Genomic DNA, 21134 nt, shown 5'->3' on the forward strand with positions numbered 1-21134 from the left:
TGAAATAAGTTTCAATTAGGATCTCATGCCTCTTACCTTTCCCCACAACCCTGAACCCATCATGTAAATCTAGTTTTTCTTGAAATCACTGAACTGGTTCATGGAATATAGAGGTAGGCACACTAGGAAAATATATGACAAATAAATACATGACTAGGAAAATACCTGCCAAGGAAAATAAAATGGCATTTGAAATATTCATGGTTTTATTTATAATAATAATAATAATAAAAATAATAATAATGGAAGAACAGGAGATGTAATTACACTTTACTTGACATACTAGAATAGCAATATCATTTTTATTCTTCCCAAGTGGAGTTTGGAGATTATGGATAAAAAAGAAACATGAGAACACAATGTCTTATGGGTAATATATTCTGTGAAATGAATACAGACAGTAACAATAGTGTAACAATAGAAAGATAGAGTTTTTTCTTTTGTTTCTTGTATACCTGATAAATACTATTTCTTTTCTAAATGGATACTGTAATAAATATAAGTAAATATAAGGTATGGCTTTTGTCTTCATACAAGTTATCGGGCTAGGAGGAAAAAAATGTGTAATTCTTTTTTTTTTTTTTTAATGTGTAATTCTTATACCAGAAGTCCTTGCTTAATTGTGCCCACGTTGCTTTTTTTGGTCAATTTCTGATGGTGTCAATGGTTCTATATTGGCCACTAGTGTTCTGCCTTTAAGATCTTATCATTTCTGAAGATCCTATTATTTCTGAAGTGGAAAAGAAACTGGTTTTACACCATATATTTGGGGATCAGCTTATTGCTATGTTTAGAAAATGTTGGAAGAATAAGTGGAGGGAACATACTCTCTTTATTCTCATTTTTGATCCATAGCAGGTAATCTGCTCCAATTGAAAAACAGAATCCTTAATGGGTGCCATACATGCCGACCTAAAATATTAAACATATCACCAATAGTGTAAGGTATTTTTGGCGGTGTATCATTATAAAATATAAGCATATAGAAGCTAGGCACCGGAAGCCTGTCATCTTTATTTCTCTCACATATTCCTTCTCAGAGAATTTACCTGTTAGGGCCTGGAAAGTTTGCTAGTCCACATGAAAGTATTATTTAGGGCCACAACTGATCTAATTATAGGCAGAAAAATGACCAAAGTTACACCAGGGAGTTTCTATCCTTCATGAACCTTAATTTGGAACTCAGAAACTCTAATCATAGTATTTGAGATCTAGATCAAAAAAAGAAACATGGTCAAGGCTAAAGGTCATTTGTTACCATATTCAAAGACAAGCATAGAATTTTGGATTGAATCTGCTTCTGTGGAGAAATCTGGCATCCAGAGACAGAATTAGAGGGCCTTGCCAGAAGAGCAGGGTGACCACATGGTCCAGAAAAGATGAGGAAACAAGGAAAGGAACGTCCTGTCTAATTTCTGGTTTCTGTCCTTTATAAGACTAGATAATACATTTGCCCTCAGATTCCATGAGATTCCTTTGAATTCTTTCATTAAATACTAACTTAAGCTAGTTTTATTAGGTGTTTGTTTTTTAAAATCAATCAATTCCTAATTATTATAGAGTTTGCTAATTGCTGACACAATATCTATCTTTCCTTTTCCTTCTTTACAGAACCCTTATATTTTCAAGCGTAGCGATATGTTTAACTAAATGAAATCTGTTTGAAATATGAACCCAATGACTGGAACTGACAAGAAATACAGTAGGCTTTGGAAACATGAAAGGCTGTGAGGGTAAAAGCTTGTTACTGAGGATAGATTGTGGAGTAGAAAGTGGAGGAAGTTTGTGTCCTTGATGGCCTTGTGGTGTGTCTAAACCAACCTTTTTCCAGTAAGGCATTGGGACAGCTCAACTCTGCTATTGCAGTGTGAAAGCAGTCATAGACTATATGTGAATGAATGGATATGACTATATTTCAACAAAAGGGCTGTAGTTTAATGATCCCTGCTCTAGATAATCCTTGCACTGCTTACTTCCAGATTTCATCTGTTGATAAACCCTTTGGAATTCAAGCCACCAGTATTTTCATCTGAGCCTGACATGCTCAGACCAGAATTAAGACAAAAAATAATAAATGACAACTGAAATGAACTGACCTTTAAATGTAGAGATATTATTTTGAGCAGAGCCCACCTGAAAAAGATTAGTGAAGATAGGATTTAAAGAAGAAAAGAGATCTTGAAGAAAAGACACTTTTGACATGGGAGAGAAGAATAGCATTTTAGGAAAAGAAATGACAAAATAGGAGAGAAGATGTGAGAAAGTGCAGCATGTACATTGAGGGCTTGTGTGACTAGCATGATGGACTCAATTAAGAAAGAAATAAGAAACAAGAAACAGAATTTGAATTATAATCTATGATTTTATTGTTGAAAGCCTGAAGCCCGGCTGGAGAATATGTGTTTTCCCTCCTTCCTTTGGAATCAGTTTTTGTCTCCACTTCTCTTGTCCTTTGTCCTCCTCTTTCTTATTCTTTTTGTCTTCTTTTGAATTGTTTCCTGATCAACAATCAGCCTGGGATAAACACTAGATAGGAGACTCTAATGAAATCATTAGTGAAGGTTTTATGTGGGAGTTGCACAATTATTCTCCTTTACCCCTTATTCTAAGGGTTTGAAAGGTGCTTTTCCATCTGTCTCTCACCATATGCAGAATATTGGAAGATGGTATAGTTATTCTTGGGGGATTTCTAGGTTTAAAAAAATCAATGCAGATCAAGGCAAAAGATGGACTAATTTGGAAAAAGCCAAAGACCTTACTCCCATAGCATTTGTGTATCTCTCTATCTCATTGACTCCAGTAGTTTGTAATCTCATTTAAAAAGTACATCATTCTTCCCATCATAACTTTCTGTTTGTTAGCTAATGTCTTATGTCTGTTTTTCCCTCTATTTCTTCATGACTGCTTTCTTTGTGTTAAATAGATATTTTCTAATGTGCCATTTAAATTCCTCCCCCCCCCTTTTTAAACTGTTTTTTTGAGTTATTTTCTTAGTGATTGTCATGAGGATCACAATTAGTATCTTACTTATAACAACTTAATTTCATACTATACAAAAATGTTTTTCCTATAAAGCTTCATATATCTCCTACTGTTCAGTGGCGTTCTAAGCTAATTATGTAGAGTCTATATTATTTATCATGTGTGGCTGCTGTTGTCTCTGCCAGTTGGCTTAGTGGTGAACTAATGATTCAACTTAGATTTCTTTATGAATCCAGAACCAATAAGCCTCAGTCTTTGCTAAGAGGCTCAGTATGCATGTTAAGGGTTTACTTCAATACTCAGCTAGCAATTAATACCTCTGTCTTAGACTTCACTTCCTGCTTGCTAAGAGTTTCAAGTTCAAGCAGATGTAAGAAATAGCTTAGGGCCATTTTAAGTCTTTCTTGAGCAGCCACACAGCCCTGAGCATGTGCACAGTCTCATGTATGGAAATGACCCTCTGGATTCTCAGGAGTTTGTTGGATCTTATCAAAGAGACTGTGGACATCTTATTCTCTAGCTTTTGTTTTAAAGCTTTTGGTCATTCTATTATTTGCTCCAATTGTGATCCGCTTCCTCAGGCAGCCATGAAGTTAAGCAAATGCCTGTATTTGTTTTTAACAAATACTCTCAGGGAAAAGGAATTTGCATTGGGGAAGTTTTAACACAGGTCAAATGAAGACAACATTACAAGGAAGGTCTTTCAAGAAACCACCAAGGTCAATTGATAGCAATTCTTTGGAAATGGAGTTTAGCAGAAGTTTCGATTCCATTTTCTAGTGATCTAGAAAATGATCTCTAGGCTGTTGGTTTTCACCATAACATGGATTGTTGGATTTCAAGTTACAGTAGCGCTAGCTAGGGATGGAACTAAGGGAAGTTAAAAATCCCACAGAACTCATTGTTGCTTTTCTTTTTTTTTTTTTTTAAGATATTATTTATTTATTCATGAGAGACACAGAGAGGCAGAGACACAGGCAGAAGGAGGAGAAGGCTCTTTACAGGGAGCCTGATATGGGACTCAATCTCAGACCCGGGGATCATGCCCTGAGCCAAAGGCAAATGCTCAACCACGGAGCCACCTAGGTGTCCCCATTGTTGCCTTTCTTGAATAAATACTCCCTGGGTTACCACAAACCTTGGCTTAATTTTCATAGTCATGAAAAGTTAATTTTTACTTTTTTTTTTTTTTTTTTTTTTGCCATTTTCTCATTGCTCTGTGGGGACATTAGTTTTGGATGTCCTTATTCTGTTATTTTCATCAATGTCCATCTTCTAAACTTTCTACTATTCAATAATTTATAATTTATATTTGTTTCAGAAAATCATTATTTAGTTCTCAAGTCTTAATTTTTATATGACTGACAGAACAAAGAAAACAAAAATATGTATTTTATGTTTATTTTCTTATTCCTTTACAAAATTGGTGTGAGGTATAGAAATTGTTACATATCAAGTAATCTTGAATGATAAATTTCATATTTTTCCTTTATAGGTTAATATGGTTGGGTTTAATTCTTGAAGTAGGGTATTAATGGTGAGGATACATTTAAATATATGCTTTTTATTTTTATTTATTTATTTTTAAAGATTTTATTTATTCATTCATGAGAAACACAGAGAGAGAGGCAGAGACACAGGCAGAGGGAGAAGCAGGCTCCATGCAGGGAGCCCGACGTGGGACTCGATTCCGGGTCTCCAGGATCAGGCCCTGGGCTGAAGGCGACGCTAAACCGCTGAGCCACCCAGGCTGCCCAACTTTATGCTTTAAAAAAAAAAAACACAAACCTGTAAACAGAATCCTACATTAAGTCTGATTTTTTTATATTTTTCTTTCCTACTTCTAATAGCTGATTAGTCCTAAATTCTAACAACATACATTAGACTAGTCATGTCTGCTTAAATAAGTTTAAGTTGACCAGTCTGAATTTGAGAGAATTATCTTTCCAAATTTCAGGTATAATATTGAATTACTTAAAGTGGTGGCTGTACAGAAAAAAAATCTTGAAAGGAGTCTTGCTCAAGGCAGGAAAAAAGTGAAGCTATTGAGTTCACTCCTTCTACTTTTCTTCCAGACATACTTTAAATAATTGCAGATAAGCCTTTCTCAGACTTCCTTCTTCATATGAAACAATATGAGAAGAGACCCAAATGGGTCTTTTATATTCCTCATGAGAAGAGACCAATGTGTGAAGGAAAGAATAGTGACCTCCAAGTAGTATGCATTGCAAAGACCATTTTTGTCTAATTTGTGGGTGAAGGCTGCAGTAGGCTCTCAATAAATGTTTTCTAAGTGGCTAGTCCTCAGTTAATTGCTGTTCTTAAATTATTTCTCCGAGTAGAGGATTCAATGAAAAATGATGTGAGTTGCTGTATTCATGTGTCTGCCACATGTTCACTGGGTAGATCTGTAAAACTCCATCATACCTACCCTACTGCTTTGCACATTAACACATCTGGGGTCAGGTTCCTAAGTACAAAGAAATACCTGTTGAACCAAAGCTGACTTTGCTTTAAATCCCTTGAACGTGCTGACTTCATTTGACACTTTTGTCTCTTGACAGGAGAGTCTCAGTCCTGAATAATGATAAATAGTGCATTTCAATAAATGTGGACTTGAAGATGATCAGCAACACTATGTGTGTGTCTCTGCAAGCCTGTGAAGATGAGACTGACAATTTATTGTAGAATAATCTTGTGTCCATTCCCTGTGCAGAAATTAAGTAGACAGCCTTTTAGTGGGTATTTCAGGGGGCTGTCATGCTTAAAAATTTTGGGAAATGATGATCAGATAAAGGACTGTAGAGGTGTTAAATAATGATTAAATAGGAATATAGAAGCTAAGGGGGAAAATCTTAAATGATACACTTTAAATACTGTTGCTTGAAGGAGAAATTTGATTCTAAAGGTTATGATTATATTTCATATGGCATACAAAAACTCCCACTAAATCTACTTAAAAACTGTAGCCAAGGAAGAATGGGGTGGCAAAATTATTATTAGAAAAAGCACAGAGAACAACTGTAACAGTTTCATTTAAAGCCAACATCCTATCTGTACTGATATATAGTCTCTGTCTTTTGGAGAACATCAAAAATACAGGAAATTGTGCTATTTCAGGTTTGCAAAGGACCACTATTATTTTCAAGAAGAATGAAAAGATAACACAAACAAACCCACAAACCATGTTTTTACTAACATGCAAATCTGGTATTCTCATATGAATATCAGCATATGTTTATATACAAAGAGCACAAAATATCAGTATTCTACAGAATTTATATAAATATATGAACAATGCAATGCTATTATGGTTTCTAAACATAGTATACCTGAAAAATAAGCCTCTGACCATGTAATAATTTTGGCCAATTATATTTTTTGTCTAATATAATTATGCAATAAAATGAAGTTTGACTTCTAAATCATTATTATTGGTATGTTAAAATTACATTTAATTAAATTATTTTTATTTCTTTAAGGAAAATTACTTGTTTTATTTTAGAAAGATGGGAAAAATTCTCCAAATCTCATCATTAAATAATAATATTTTATTATATATTATTTTTATTATAGCAACATTTAATTTGTGTTTCATATATTAGTAATTCATATTATTATAATTATGTATTAATTTTACTTTGTGTTTTTTTTATTTTTTTTTTAATTTATTTATGATAGTCACACAGAGAGAAAGAGAGAGAGGCAGAGACACAGGCAGAGGGAGAAGCAGGCTCCATGCACCGGGAGCCCGATGTGGGATTCGATCCCGGGTCTCCAGGATCGCGCCCTGGGCCAAAGGCAGGCGCCAAACCGCTGCGCCACCCAGGGATCCCTACTTTGTGTTTTAAAGATTTTAATTTATATATTCACGAAAGACACACAGAGAGAGAGGCAGAGATATAGGCAGAGCGAGAAGCAGACTATCGGTAGGGAGCCCGATGTGGGACTTGATCCCAGGACCCTGGGGTCATAACCCAAGACAAAGGCAGATGTTCAACCACTGAGCCACCCAGGTGCCCCTGTATTATATTTATTTTAATAATAATAATAATAATAAATAATCATTTTAAATATTGTCATCTTTACCCGGTTATCCTGCCTATTCTTTTTTATTTATTTGAGAGAGAGCAAGAGTGAGAGAGATCACAGAGGGAGAGGAAGATGGAGAAGCAGAATTGCCACTGAGCAGGGAGCCTGATGTGGGAGTCTATCCCAGAACCCCAGGATCATGACCTGAGCCAAAGGCAGGCACTTAAACAGCTGAGCCACCCAGGATCCCCTTGCCTATTCTTTTTATTGTTTTCTTGAGCAATTTTTAAAATTACAGATCCTTTTTAAAAATTCACTTATGCTTTTTCTTCCACGCTAGATTTTATTTTCCTTGAATGTACAACTTACAATTTAATGTATTTATATCATTCGTATTGTATCAAAGAAACAGCTGTTTTAAAACATTATTTTTATCTTCAAGCATCTTCTGTTATCATAGCTGAATATCACAATGGAAAATACGATATTCACTACTCAATTGGCTTCTCCTTTATCACCAAATTTAATGCTATGGTGCTAAATCTTTGTGGCAATGAAACAATCCCTGCCCCTCTCACCACCTTCACATTTTCTAGTAATTCCATCTTCCTTCTTCCCTCCCTCCCTTCCTTCCTTCCTTCCTTCCTTCCATCCACCCATCCATCCATCCATCCTGATAATCTTTTATTCTTTACGTTAGTTATTTCAGGGCTACTAAAAAGTAGTAGAATGAATTGAAACTGTGCTCAGACTCAGTTTATAGCTTCACCATAATCTCCTATAGCCATGGGCAAGTTTTGCAATCTTTGGGTTTTTTTGGCAGTTAATACAAGTTGTGTTTATAAATTGTACATTTGGCACCTGGGTAGCTCAGTGGTTGAGCATCTGCCTTTGCCTCGGGTTGTGATCCCAGGGTCCTAGGATCGAGTTCCACATCAGGGTCTCTGCAGGGAGCCTGCTTCTCCCTTTGCTTATGTCTCTGTCTCTGTATCTCTCATGAATAAATAAATAAATCTTTAAAAAAATGAATGATACAGAAACAATGTATACATATATATATATAAATGACCAATTTAGATATTTGTAACTAATATAAAAGTGATAGGGTAAGACAAACTATGAGTGTTGTACAGGAACAAAAATGAGAGATTATTTTATAGGCTCTTTTTTTTTTCTTTCTTGCATTTCTTTGTATTTTCTAATAGTGGGAAATTATATAATACGTTATCCTTCTTTAAACTAGAACTTTTTTCTTATGAGATGGCCTTTAGAAACTATCCTATTCTGCAGAAGTGATAATTTTGTTGATGATTTGGGGAAAAAGATTAAAGATACCACCAAAAAAACAATTGTTATTGCACAATTAATGATATTTAGGTAGGATAGCAAACATTTTCCAAAAAAAGATAACTTTTTCCAGGAAGAAAACATCTGGTTGTTTTATATGCATGAGAAAATGTTCATTTCTGAACTACTTAGGCATTTGTTTCTCCCAAAATATCCTGGAGGATTTTTGACAGTAAATGCCAGAGTTATGGAAAGTTTTAACTTTTAAGTTTCTGTTTTGTTGTTTTCCAGATTTTTCAACTAAATATTTTTAAGTTGAAACTAGGTTTTTTTAAAGTTTTAAAAAATACAACTTTACCTCTGAATTAATTCAAGGCATCTCTACAAAATTTGATCAATCTTTACAAAAGTATTCATTCTAATTCTTTGATTACTCAATGAAATATGAACTAGAGTAAGAATCTTGTTCATTGACTGTATGATGCCAAAAGATAGCTTCATATTTATTCTTTGATGACTGTTGTAACTATTCATTTATTCCATGGATTAATGCAAACAGTATATAATTTAGCAGAATTTATTTACGTGATTTTGGGTGAATGATATGAGTTAAGGTGTCTTATTTTGCAAAGCTAATTTGTCCTGTTTTTAATGGTTTTAGACATCAACGTGCATATTTACTTCTCTCTCCTCTTTTTAGCAAGACCATTTATTACAGACCATTGTTTGTGTCCCCTTCAGAATTCATATGTTGAAATCCTAATCCCCAAAGTGATGGTGTCAGAAGGTGGGCCCATTAGGAGATAGTTAGCTTTAGGTGGGGTCAAGACAGGGGTCATGATGGGATTAATGCCCTTGTAAGAAAAGGAATAGACACCAGAGCCTCCTTTCTACTATGTGGCAACACAGCAGAAAGGCAGCCTTCTGCAAGCCAGGAGGAAAAATCTTACCAGACATTAAATCTGCAGGCACCTTGAACTCATACATCCCAGCCTCCATATCTATGATAAATAAATGTTAGTTGTTTAAGGCACCCAGTTTACGGTATTCTGTATGGGTGCCCAAGGTGACACATAATTTCAGTTCTGCTTTTCAGATAAGATTTTGTAATTAATTAACTTCAAGTCTAGAGTTATCCAAGGGACATTGAGTTGATCTTTATGGTTCTAGTGTTTTATAACCCAACAACTCTATTACATTTTTTTCGTATGTAAAAGAGTTAAGTTGAGGGGTGCCTGAGTGGCTCAGTTGGTTAAGTGTCTGTCTTCGGCTCAGGTCATGATCTGAAGGGTCCTGGGATTGAGCCTGGAGTGGGACTTGGGGCTCAGCAGAAAGTCTGCTTCTCCACCTCCCTTTGCCACTTCCCCGTGCTCGTGCTTCTCCCCTCTCTATCTCTCTCTCTCTCTCAAAAAAAAGAGGTAAGTCAGATTTGTCTAGATGATATATAAATAAAAGAAAAAAATTAAAGATTTAATTAACTAATTTATTTGAGAAAGAGGAGAAGGGGCAGAGGGAGAGGGAGAGAGAGAATTTCAAGCAACTCTCCACTGAGCACAGAGCTTGATGCAGATTTCAGGACCCTGAGGTTATGACCTGAGCCAAGATCAAGAGTCAGATAGTTAACTGACTGAGCCACCCAGGTGCCCCTAAAAGAAAAAAATATATTTTAAATACATTAAAATGAGATAAGACAATTAAAACAGTGGGAATACAATTGAGAAATACTTTTTGAAGATAATACAAGATGCCACTATTTTTATTATTCACAATACTCTGGGTCTTTGTATATTACAGCTGATTTGTGGAGTGTGACATTTACAAAAGGTCAGGAAGTGCTAAGATCAAGGTGACCTGACTAGGGAACTATACATTTTTTTGGAACGCATACTTTGTATAGATTGCTTGAAATCTCATGTTTACAGATGCAGAGAAGAAAACCTAAAGAGATCAAATAGCTTGTTAGGGACACACAGCTCAAGAATAGTGGAGGTGAGGATTGAAGCTCATATTCTTTCTGTAGTACCCTATTTTATTGCTACATTGGACATTCTACTTTGTTACTTCTTTTTCTTCTTTCTTCTATAATTAGTCAGTAGTTCTTTCAGAGCTAAACCCTGGAAATCGGGAGAGAGAGAGAGAGATATCCCAGGTATAACATAAGTAGCAATTGGCTCTATTGCAAATAACTCAATAATTTAATTCACCTCTTTCTGACTCAGGGAACATACAATGCATATAAATTCTCTTTCTCTTTTTCCTTTGTGTCTAATTACTATTAATTTTCATTATTCTAACAATAATATTACCATGTGTGTGTTGAATGAGGTTAACGGGTTAACTTGGCTTGATTTAGAATCTACATTTTCTGCTCTATTCTGTCTCCTATTGGCACAAAGATGAGAAGGCTATTAACTGAAAGAGGGAAAAAATACCCTGGTGTCCACTATATGTTTGCACATTCTGGGTTCCTAGGGTGATTGATATTGGGAACTAAATTTCAACCTTCATGCTTAAAACATGTAGTAACTTCATTCTCAAGACATTTTTACATATATGAGGTTTTTTTTTTTTTACCACTCTCTCTCAACTTTTTAGGTTTATATCTTAAGAAATAGAGAATTATATTCTAGAGGTTAGAAAGCTGATCCTTTTTTTACTTTCTTGTCCTGTCTTTAAAAATGGGAAGTTTATTTTAAATAGATATGTGTATTCCATGGTGAGGTAGAGGGAGTGTTGGACTATGAATCAATATTCAAGTTTTAGGTCGTGTCTAACTCTTTTGTTTTGTGATACTACCTGGTCAGTAGTCTATGAACTTATAGTTCCTGAGACTATTTAGAGGATGTAGTATAAAACACATGCAAAATTTTGTCATAAACAAAGAAGAAAGATTCAAATCAGGTAGAACTATGAAGCTGCTGATTTAAATATTTGTGGTATTTGTTAGTGCCTGACATATAATCAAATCAACTGGTAAGTATTTTCTGACATATTTGGAACTCCCAAATGAGTTGGCATCAGATCTCTCCCTGTAGTCTGGATGTGGATGAGAGAAAAAAAAAAAAATTGGAGCTCTGCTGATGGGACTCAGAGGAGCAAAGGCTCATGAAGTTTGGGGGCTCTCTCCCTCAACTTAGGACCTAGACAATATTAAACCAGTACTGTAGGGCAGCCCTAGTGGCTCAGTGGTTTAGGCGCCGCCTTCAGTCCAGGGCGAGATCCTGCAGACCTGGGATCTAGTCCCACGTCGGGCTCCCTGTGTGGAGCCTGCTTCTCCCTCTGCCTGTGTCTCTTCCTCTCTCTTTGTGTGTCTCTCATGAATAAATAAATAAAATCTTTTAAAAAAATGTTATTTAAAAAAAATAAAAATAAACCAGTACTGTAGAGGTAGGACGTAGGTGAGAATTCAAGTCAACATCAATGCAACAACAGCAGCGTATTACCTAGGAGTTAGTTATCTTTAGTTATGTGCCAGACACTATAGAAAGCAATTAGCATACATGGTCCCATTTCATTTATTCATTCAATGCATATTTCAAAGTGCATATCATGTTCCAGGTTCTGTTCTGGGCATTGAGATTGCAATGGTGAGCAAGGCAGAAAAGTACCTGCTTTCATAGGGCTAAATTTTAGTAGGAAAGGCAGACAATAAAGGAGAAACAAGGAAAAGAATAAGATGATTTCAGAAAATAAAGTGTTGTGCTATGAAGAAACATTTGAAATGAGACCTGTATAATGAGAAGCCAGACATAACAAAGATCAGGGGAAGGTCCAATCTAGCTAGAGGGAAGATTGGGTGCAGGAGGTCAATGAATAGGGAGTCCCTTTGGATTATCAAGGATTTCAAAGAAGGCCAGTATGGCTGGAGCATAGTGAATGAGTTAGAGCGGGGTCACAGTTGACACTTAAGAGATAGGCAAATATCAAATCTTATTGTAGCTTGTATGCCATGGGAAACAGCTTGGATTTAATTTTAGGTGTAAAGGAACAGTTTACACCGGGGAATGGCATGATCCAGTTTATGTTTTAAAGTGACATGCTTTAGTTAGAGTATAGTTCATAGAGCAGTCAAATGAGCAAGGAAAGAATGGGAGGCTACTGTAGCACGTGGCAAGAAATGCTCCTAGCTTGAGTGGGAGTGGTGGGTGTGGAGGTAGAAAGAAGTAGGAGGTCTGGGGATGAGATTGAAGGGGTTGTTGATAGGATGTATTGCATGACTGAGCATGGTTTTTAAATGTAAAGAAAAATTAATATACCAGAGAGATGGACATATTAATTTTGAGATTGCAGTTTTAGTTAGGATACTGGTTGGGCTGCTGAAAAACATCCAAAAATAACAGGCTTAAACAAGACAGACCTTTCTTTGTAACAGTCTGAGCATAGGTAGTTTAGGACTGAGGTGATAGGTCATGATGGGGACCTGGGGTTCCATTATTTTGTTCTGCTATCTTCAACATTAAATTTCTGTGGTTTATAATAACTGCTTTGGATACTTCTATCACTTTCCAAGCAGTGGGAAGGGAGGAAGGGAAGAATGGGGATACATTTTTTCTTCTTAAGAAAACACCTCTAAAGTTGCATTTATCATTTCAACCCTTATCCCATTGTCCAAAACCAGGATATATATTCCTACATACCTGCTAGTGGGGGTAGGGGATAGGAAAATGTGTCTTTATCTGGGTGACTCCATGACTGAAAGCAATGATCACCTACATCAATATGACAGAACTGTTAGGGCTAAGACTGGGAGCATCTGCGTCAACATGACTTAGTTGTTTGTTCCAGCCCAGAAAAGATAAGACTGTAAATCAATAAATAACTTCACTATTTGCTTCAGGAAATTCTTCTAAATCAATTTATCTGAGACAACAGTATTCTACTCCTCTGTTCAACCTGTTCGAATCAAACAAAAGTTTACTTCTCAACACTTGCTTCCAGAACCTTCCCTTACCAAGTACACCAATCCTGAGCTATTATGTCCTTAACTTTGATCCCAATTGGTTCACTTTGAAAAGCCCTCTTTAAAACCAATTTAAGCCAAAATACAAACCGTATAAATACCTCACTTCTAATATGTCCCTACTGATACATGAAAACTTTGTTTTATTTATTCTTCATTTTTGCTAAATGAACTCAATCGTCAACTTAAGATAACATCAGGCTTAAAAGCAGAATCAATGGTCTTTCTTAATACTTCTTTATTTTCATTGTTTTTATTTGTAGTAAAGTTCCTTTGCCATAAAGAAAAACAGTTTTTTTCCCTCCTTTCCTAAACTGAGTTTTTTTTTAATTTTTATTTATTTATGATAGTCACACACACACAGAGAGAGAGAGAGAGAGAGGCAGAGACACAGGCAGAGGGAGAAGCAGGCTCCATGCACCAGGAGCCTGACGTGGGATTCGATTCCGGGTCTCCAGAATCGCGCCCTGGGCCAAAGGCAGGCGCTAAAACACTGCACCACCCAGGGATCCCCTTAAACTGAGTTTAAATAATCTTAGATTTTGCTTTATTAAGATTAGCCATATTTTATAAATTTCTACTCTATTGAGGCTCATAAGTGTCCAAATGAGATGGCTTTCAATGCGGCAGCGTAAGACCCTTAAAAACTCCCATTATCAGAATGGTGAGGCAAATCTTGAATTGGATTTGAGCTCCAATTATTTTTTGCTGTGCCACAAATGTTAAGTTTATATTTCTATCTAAGAAATGATTTCCATTTTTCTCTGATAATTTGATTTATGAACTCTCAATCCTGATGGAAAATTGCCTTGTGGCTAATAGAAGTACTGTTTTTGCTTGATCTTATCTGTTCTTGCCTCTGTATGTTTTAAATTTATTAGAGTGAATGTGTAGGGAGAGGATGGGTATAGACTTGATAAGTACATCTATGAAAACAGGTCCAGAAAGTCTTGTCGTGCATCCCTGTACACCATTTCCCTTTGGTCACGATTCCAGACACCAAAGATTTTTCTCAATCTCGTCTTTGTATCCCTGAGAACTACTTTGTTTGGTCTCAGATATCAGTAGTCTGTGGTTTCCTCAGATTTCCAAAGAGTGATGATTAGTCTGATGGCTAGATTTTGCAGACATGAAGTTGCACACTCTGTACTCCTATTGATCATGGTAGTGCTCTTGAGACCATCTCTGTCTAAACTGAAGTTTGTTCCTCCTCTGGGCTATCTTCCTTACATTATTTATGCTATTATTCCATGGCACATGGTTAGCACTGAATGGCTCAATTTAATTAAGGATCATTTGGAATTATAGGAGCTGCTTCTGGAGATATTTGATATGAACAAAATTCATTTGATCCCGTCATACTATGAAAAGGGAGTAGAATTCCAAACAGTCATTGGTCTTTAATTTTTGATTGGTATAAAGAGGATTTTAAAATAAATTTAGATTCCAAAATTGTTTCCTTGGCAAATTCTTTGGTGAAACCAAATTAAAAATGTGGAAAATCTAAAGTGAGATTTTCTTTAATCTCACCAAGTCAAGGCAGGGGAATAGACTCTTCCCTAGGGTTCCCAGAAAAAAATGCAGCCCTACTGACACCTTGATTTTAGCCTAAAGAACCCATTTTGGCATCTGGTCTCCAGAAATGGAGACAAAAATCTGTGTTGTTTCAAACCATCAAGTTTGTGGTAGTTTGCTATAGTTACAATGGGGAAACAATACAGCTAATAAATGTTGAAGCAGATTTTTGTCTTATCTCACACTAAAACACATTTTTAATCAGCCCAGATAGCTGCCCAAAGTGAAAGTCATCAAACAAACAAAGCTCACAAACCCCAATGGGACCAAAGCCAAAATGGAAACCAAAATAAAGAACTAGGAATCCAAGAGTAAAATCTGGTTAAAAAAAAAAAAAAAAAAAAAAAAAAGAAGTGTGTATGTGTGTGGTGATGGTGGTGAAGCTCTGTAGTGACAGCAGTTTTATAAAAAAAAAAAAAAAAGCCTCAAATAAACATTGGTTATTTTATACTCTATTCAAAGTGTTTGACTGGAAAGGTCAAGTAAAAATTGTACGAACAGAGCAGGCATTATCCACAGTATCCAACACTTCAGAGACATCCTCTTTTGAAAAGTGCCTCTGTGTTTAATTGATTTACATCTCTATTCATTTCAGGAAAGCTCTTGCTAAATTTAATGTGATTCAATTTAAAGTTATTATCAATAGAAAAATATTTTTATCAGGTTTTATCTTTCTTTTCTAGTTTCTTCTGATTAACAGAAATATTTTTAACATTAGCCACTTCAGGAGGGAGAGGGTCACATGATAATCTGAACTTGGAAAGGAGTACTCTTTGTTTTTCACAGTTATATCCTTGTGCACCCATGATGGTATAATAACAGACTCGCTAATTAGTCTAGAGACTTCGGTAGCCAGCATTCCCAAGGTTCTCTGCATCTGCTGCCCATCACCTCTGCCCTCATTGCTATAATTGTCGACAACTATCTACAAACAGCTCCCTCTATGCTCAAATATTCCTGATTTCAGTTATATCCTAAAAATGCTAGAAAAAGAGAAATTTTAGTGTAAATCCTGCTCCATATTTATATATGCTCTCAGCAGGTCTCTTTATCCCTGATTTGTATTTCTGAAAACAGATTTGGAGAATCCAAAGTCCTCCCAAATATTTATTTTCATCTCTGGATCACCTCTTCTCCTTTTCTCTGGCTCCTGATTACATCAAGAAGAGAGACATCTGAGAAAAATACATGTGGTATCACTGAGCATGTATAATTTTCTTTTTCCTGAACAGGTTTTGATATAATTTAAATTCCTATAAAGACACCTGAACTTATTTTCAGTAATAGTGCTCATATTAGTACTCCTCACCGGATATTCTTGTGTGAACCTACATTAATTAAAGAGCCATGTGTTATTCCTAAAAAATCAAACTCTAATCCTCTCCTCTGCCCTTTGCATTTCTCAAAGGAAATTCTGGAAGGGTGCACATCTGTTTCTCCCTTGGCTGAAGATACAAAGTACGCAATCTGGTAACTGTGTTCCAGTTTGTTCAGCACCCAGGATGACAGACTCTCCCAGGTGGGAGTTCCTCCCTCTGTGTACAACAGATATCAAGGTAGACCATAGAAATTAGAATCCTCTTCAGATAATCTGCTTTTTATACTGCTAACAAATCAGAAGTCACTCTTCCCAATACTGTAAACAGGAAGAATACAATCTGTTGTCCTTTTATAAATTTATTTACTTATTTTTTGATTCAGACGTGCGATTGATATAAAATCCCCAAATGTTCAAATGTCTATCCTCCAATTGCTTAGTTGCCTTCCACAGAGATTGCTACTGTAATCATGAGGCTGACATGTTCCTCCATAAGGCATACCAAAGTGTTCTTGGGTTTGGTCATAGTAGGCAGAATTTGAGCACTTAATTTAAACCTCAAAATTGCCAACAAAAAGACAAAAAAGATGTAACACTGTAGACCCCAACAAGAACAGTTGTTTAAAGTATGAACAATGACACAAGAAGGCAGAGTCACCTTTTTCCCTTCAGCTTCCCTTCAGTCACCAGTTGCCTTCAGAAACACACGTGCGAGATGATGCAAATATTGGCTGCTCTGTGCATAGGTACAAATGAATGCAAAAGTCCTATGAATGTTGATTTGGGGGTTATGACATTTTACCGAGTAGGTGCATCTGCAAATGCTGTATCTGTGAATAATGAGGATTGATTTCCTTAACAAATACCTTGGCAATATCACCTAATAGTACACAGAATGTTGTCCCATTGCTTTAGTTACAACAAATCCCATTTATGAATGCAACACAATCCATTTTAACCAAACTCTTGCTAATGGAGATTTAGATTATTTTGTTGTTGTTGCAAACAATGCTACAATAAATATCGTTATACAAGTTATTTTGTATATTTGTCGATATAAGGGTAGTATGTAATTTTAGGAATAGGATTGCTAGATCAAAGTATATGTGAGTTTTTCATCTTGATATATATTTCCCTTGCTGTTTTGTTACTTTTTAAATAAAAAAAAAAACTGATCTGCTAAAGTATTGCTCTCCAGATTTTGTAAGCAAACGTCATTTTTTTAATAATAAAAGTAGAACATTCTTTAAAGAGGGAATATCATGTATTTAAGTGGAAATCTAAAACTTGAATTGTGCTCCATCCAGTCTGGAAAAAAAAGCAAGATTGTTTTGAATTGATTTTGATACTATGAGTCAAAAGTAAGTGGAGGAAAAAAAAGATGGTGTATTTCACCTCACTTCATACTGGTTGCTGAGACTTGGTAGAGGTCCAATGTGTTTCAAGCAGTACATGATGATTAATAAGTGATGACAAGGTTCAGAGACAGCCACACACCCAGGCTGCTCCAGGCAGCTCCCATCCCGCCATGCTTTTTTTGGCAGCAGACTTATTGGGACTGGCTAATAGTAACAAGAATTCTATGATGGTCCGGAGAAGGAGATATGCAGCATATTCTTCCTGTCAAATAAAAATGTGGAAGGCGATACAGGATGACCTTGCACACATTATACCTGACCTACTGCGGATTGCAAGATGACTTAGAACTGTCAGAAAAGGAGTATATTTTGGCACTACTTTTGATCGAAGCTCTCTAATTTCTGTCTTCAGCATAAACCCAAGCAGGATTTGCTATTGATATTTGACCTGATTTCTGACATTTTCTTACTTTGACCTATGTGACCGAAAGAGCAGAAAAATTGGGATCTCGTTGGTGGAAGGAGACAGTTTGGTGATCCTGCTCATTCCACAAAGATCTGGAGACATGGAAGGTTTGAAATTCAAGAAATGTTCCCTGAATAAGAAGCTTAAGGCAAAATGTGGAATGTAGATTTAGGTAGGTGATAAATTCAAGAGCTATTTATGCTTAGAAAATAATCAAATCAGAAGCAGGTTGCTGGAATAACATGAACCATCAGGAAGAGAGTAAAATATCAGAATCAGGCAATGAGTCAGAACAGATGAGTCTTAGAGGACCAGGCAGGCACTGAAGCTGAAAACGAGCTTGACACATTGGATTATCAATTATAGATCCATTAAAAATTGAAAACAGTGATTAAGGAATGAAGGCAAGTTGTGTAGCTTATAAATTTAACAAGACGGATCCATACATTAACTAATGAACTGTCTCATTGTGGTACATTTAGGTTTCTATCAGGGTGAGAACTGATTTCTAAGTTTGGCTGTCCTGGATTCTATAGTTGAACTTCAAGCAGGAGCACAAGTTATTGAAGGAGCATAAAAAGCTTTAGATACTATATTTGCTCAGGTTCTTGGAAAAATTCTGTGTATCAATATTACAAGTTCTGCTTAAAAACATCCCTTGGTGGGATCCCTGGGTGGCTCAGTGGTTTAGCGCCTGCCTTTGGCCCAGGGCGTGATCCTGGAGTCCTGGGATTGAATCCCACGTCGGGCTCCCGGTGCATGGAGCCTGCTTCTCCCTCTGCCTTTGTCTCTGCCTGCCTCTCTCTCTGTCTCTCATGAATAAATAAATAAAATATTTTAAAAAATCCCTTGGAATTCTACTGTCTGCAGAACCGATAATAAGTTTTCAAATATGTCATAGGCCATTATTTTTGTCCCAACCATCATTCCTGATATAACACCCAGCATTCCACTATAGCATAGCCTGATCTCTAGCCACTCCACATCACTAGGATTTTCTTTTAATATGCCATGTTCTCTTTTGCCTAAGTCATTGTACATCCCTTCTCTTCTGCCTTTAACACTCCATCCTTTTCTTATCCACTTATAAGACTCACTCCTTTTTGAGGGCTTCCCTGACCATCAGGGTGGAGCTAAGATGCTTCTTCTGTTCTCAGTTCCCATAACATCTTGCACAAATTGCTCTGTTTCTTATTTTGTCTCTTGCCGCCATTAATATTATTACCCTCATATAATAGATGTGGAAATTGAAGCTCAGAGAGATTATATAGCAGAGAGGTACCTGCTCTGAACATCAGTTATTCCCAAGCTGTAGCCACTGATTGATCTTCAAGAGGTTTAATTGTCTATATTTTCTACTATGGTACATTTGATATTTGGTCCCTTTATGTCTGAATGGTTTAAAGTACATGCTTGACTATCAAAATACAGTAATACCTGAGTTTATTTTTATTTTTTATTTTTTATTTTTTTTTCTGAGTTTATTTTTAAAGTGAAAAGGCCAATAGCCTTGAATTAAGGACCAGTAAAATTATATATTTCCCATGTAAAAATGTCTCTTTTATCTACTTCCAATTATAGATCATCTGATGGTCTTGTCAATCCTCTCATTTATAATCATTACAATAATATCTGGAACTAGTGTGGTCTAAACTACCTTGAAATTCTCTGCTCTTTTTCCTTGAAACAAACTATTAGATTTCTTTTCTTTTTTTTTATTAGAATAGTTTTCTAAGAATTATTAGAGACAAGAAGATATGATTTACCCAAAGTGATATAGTCAATAGTGGTTTTGAAACACAACTTTTCTGATTCTTCATACACTGTTCTCCCTATTATGCTCTTACATAAATAAACTCTTTCTGTTTATTGTCCACATAAATTCTCAATTAAATTTCCACAAACTGAACATTGTCTGGTATAATAATGAAAAACAATTACTTGGAATTTTGTATGGGCACGAATGTCACTCTACAAATTCAAGCAAGGAAGAAACAATACATGTTTTATTTTCCATAAATCAGTTGATTTCTACATCAAGCCCACTATTCTATTCAGACGACAAGAAATTTAATCTCAGTAATTCTTGGGCATCCATTCTTTCTCAGGGTCTGGGACTCCAGTGTTAGATTTTTTGGAGGTGGGTCACCAAGTCATAAGTCTCCAAAGTTACCCTGAGACAACCAATATTCCTGACTACATGAGCCCTTTAAGTATATGGCTGTCTGGTTTTGTTCCTGTGACCCAGAAAGACATTCCTTTCTGGGGGCTTGTCTGCACCAAGCCAAGTGATTCACCATAACAGACCTCTCTCCTTCTTTCCTTCCCAACATGGAGTGAAATATATAGTTGGTATAGGGGGTTGAAAACATGGCTGGGGAAGTCTCCCCCTAACTCTCCTAATCAATCAGCCTCTACTTTAAATCTGCTTGTAATTTATTCTTTTTTTTTTTTTTCAGAAAACCTTGCTAAATTTGCTAAGAGTCTAAGTTTTTGAAAAAAACAAAACAACAAAACAACAACAACAACAACAACAACAACAACAACAAAACGAGAAAGACTTGCAGGCTATTCATTTTGTCAGGCTTTTACATACCTTACTTCCCCTGAGCTGGCTAGTTATTTGGAACAGGAAAGAAGTCAGGTGAACTATGTGTGGTGAGAGGGAAGGGAAAAATATAGCAGGTCAAAAATTGTAAATCAATCTAAAAAAATCTCTAAATAACAACATCACCCATTAATATGTTTAACCTTATGGTAAACCACTTTACCGTATCATAGATGCAGTTATAGAGAACAGGATTAGGAGACAAAAAAAAGTAAGGATATGATTTAATGGCATGATCTTCAAGATATTGCAACATCAAGCCACTGAGTCTGAAAATATGGTTGTCATATCAGATATTAACAAACACATGACTTTAAAACTTGGACTAACCAGTAATCGTGCCTATAATATTTTAATTAAAGTTACTTAATAAAATCTATTTGGTTTCTGAGCTCCTATAATGGATTTTCTTTAGGAAAAAGGTAAATTCACTCTAAACATTTGAGGCTTTCATCCTGTGTAAATGTGGAACTGTAGAGCTTTTTAATTCCTTTATGAACTTTAGTTTCTTTATGTGACTTTTGGGTGGGAAGGAGACTTCCAGGACA

The sequence above is a fragment of the Canis lupus genome, chromosome 17 (genome assembly GCF_048164855.1).
Source record: "Canis lupus baileyi chromosome 17, mCanLup2.hap1, whole genome shotgun sequence".
Classification (NCBI taxonomy): Eukaryota; Metazoa; Chordata; class Mammalia; order Carnivora; family Canidae; genus Canis; species Canis lupus.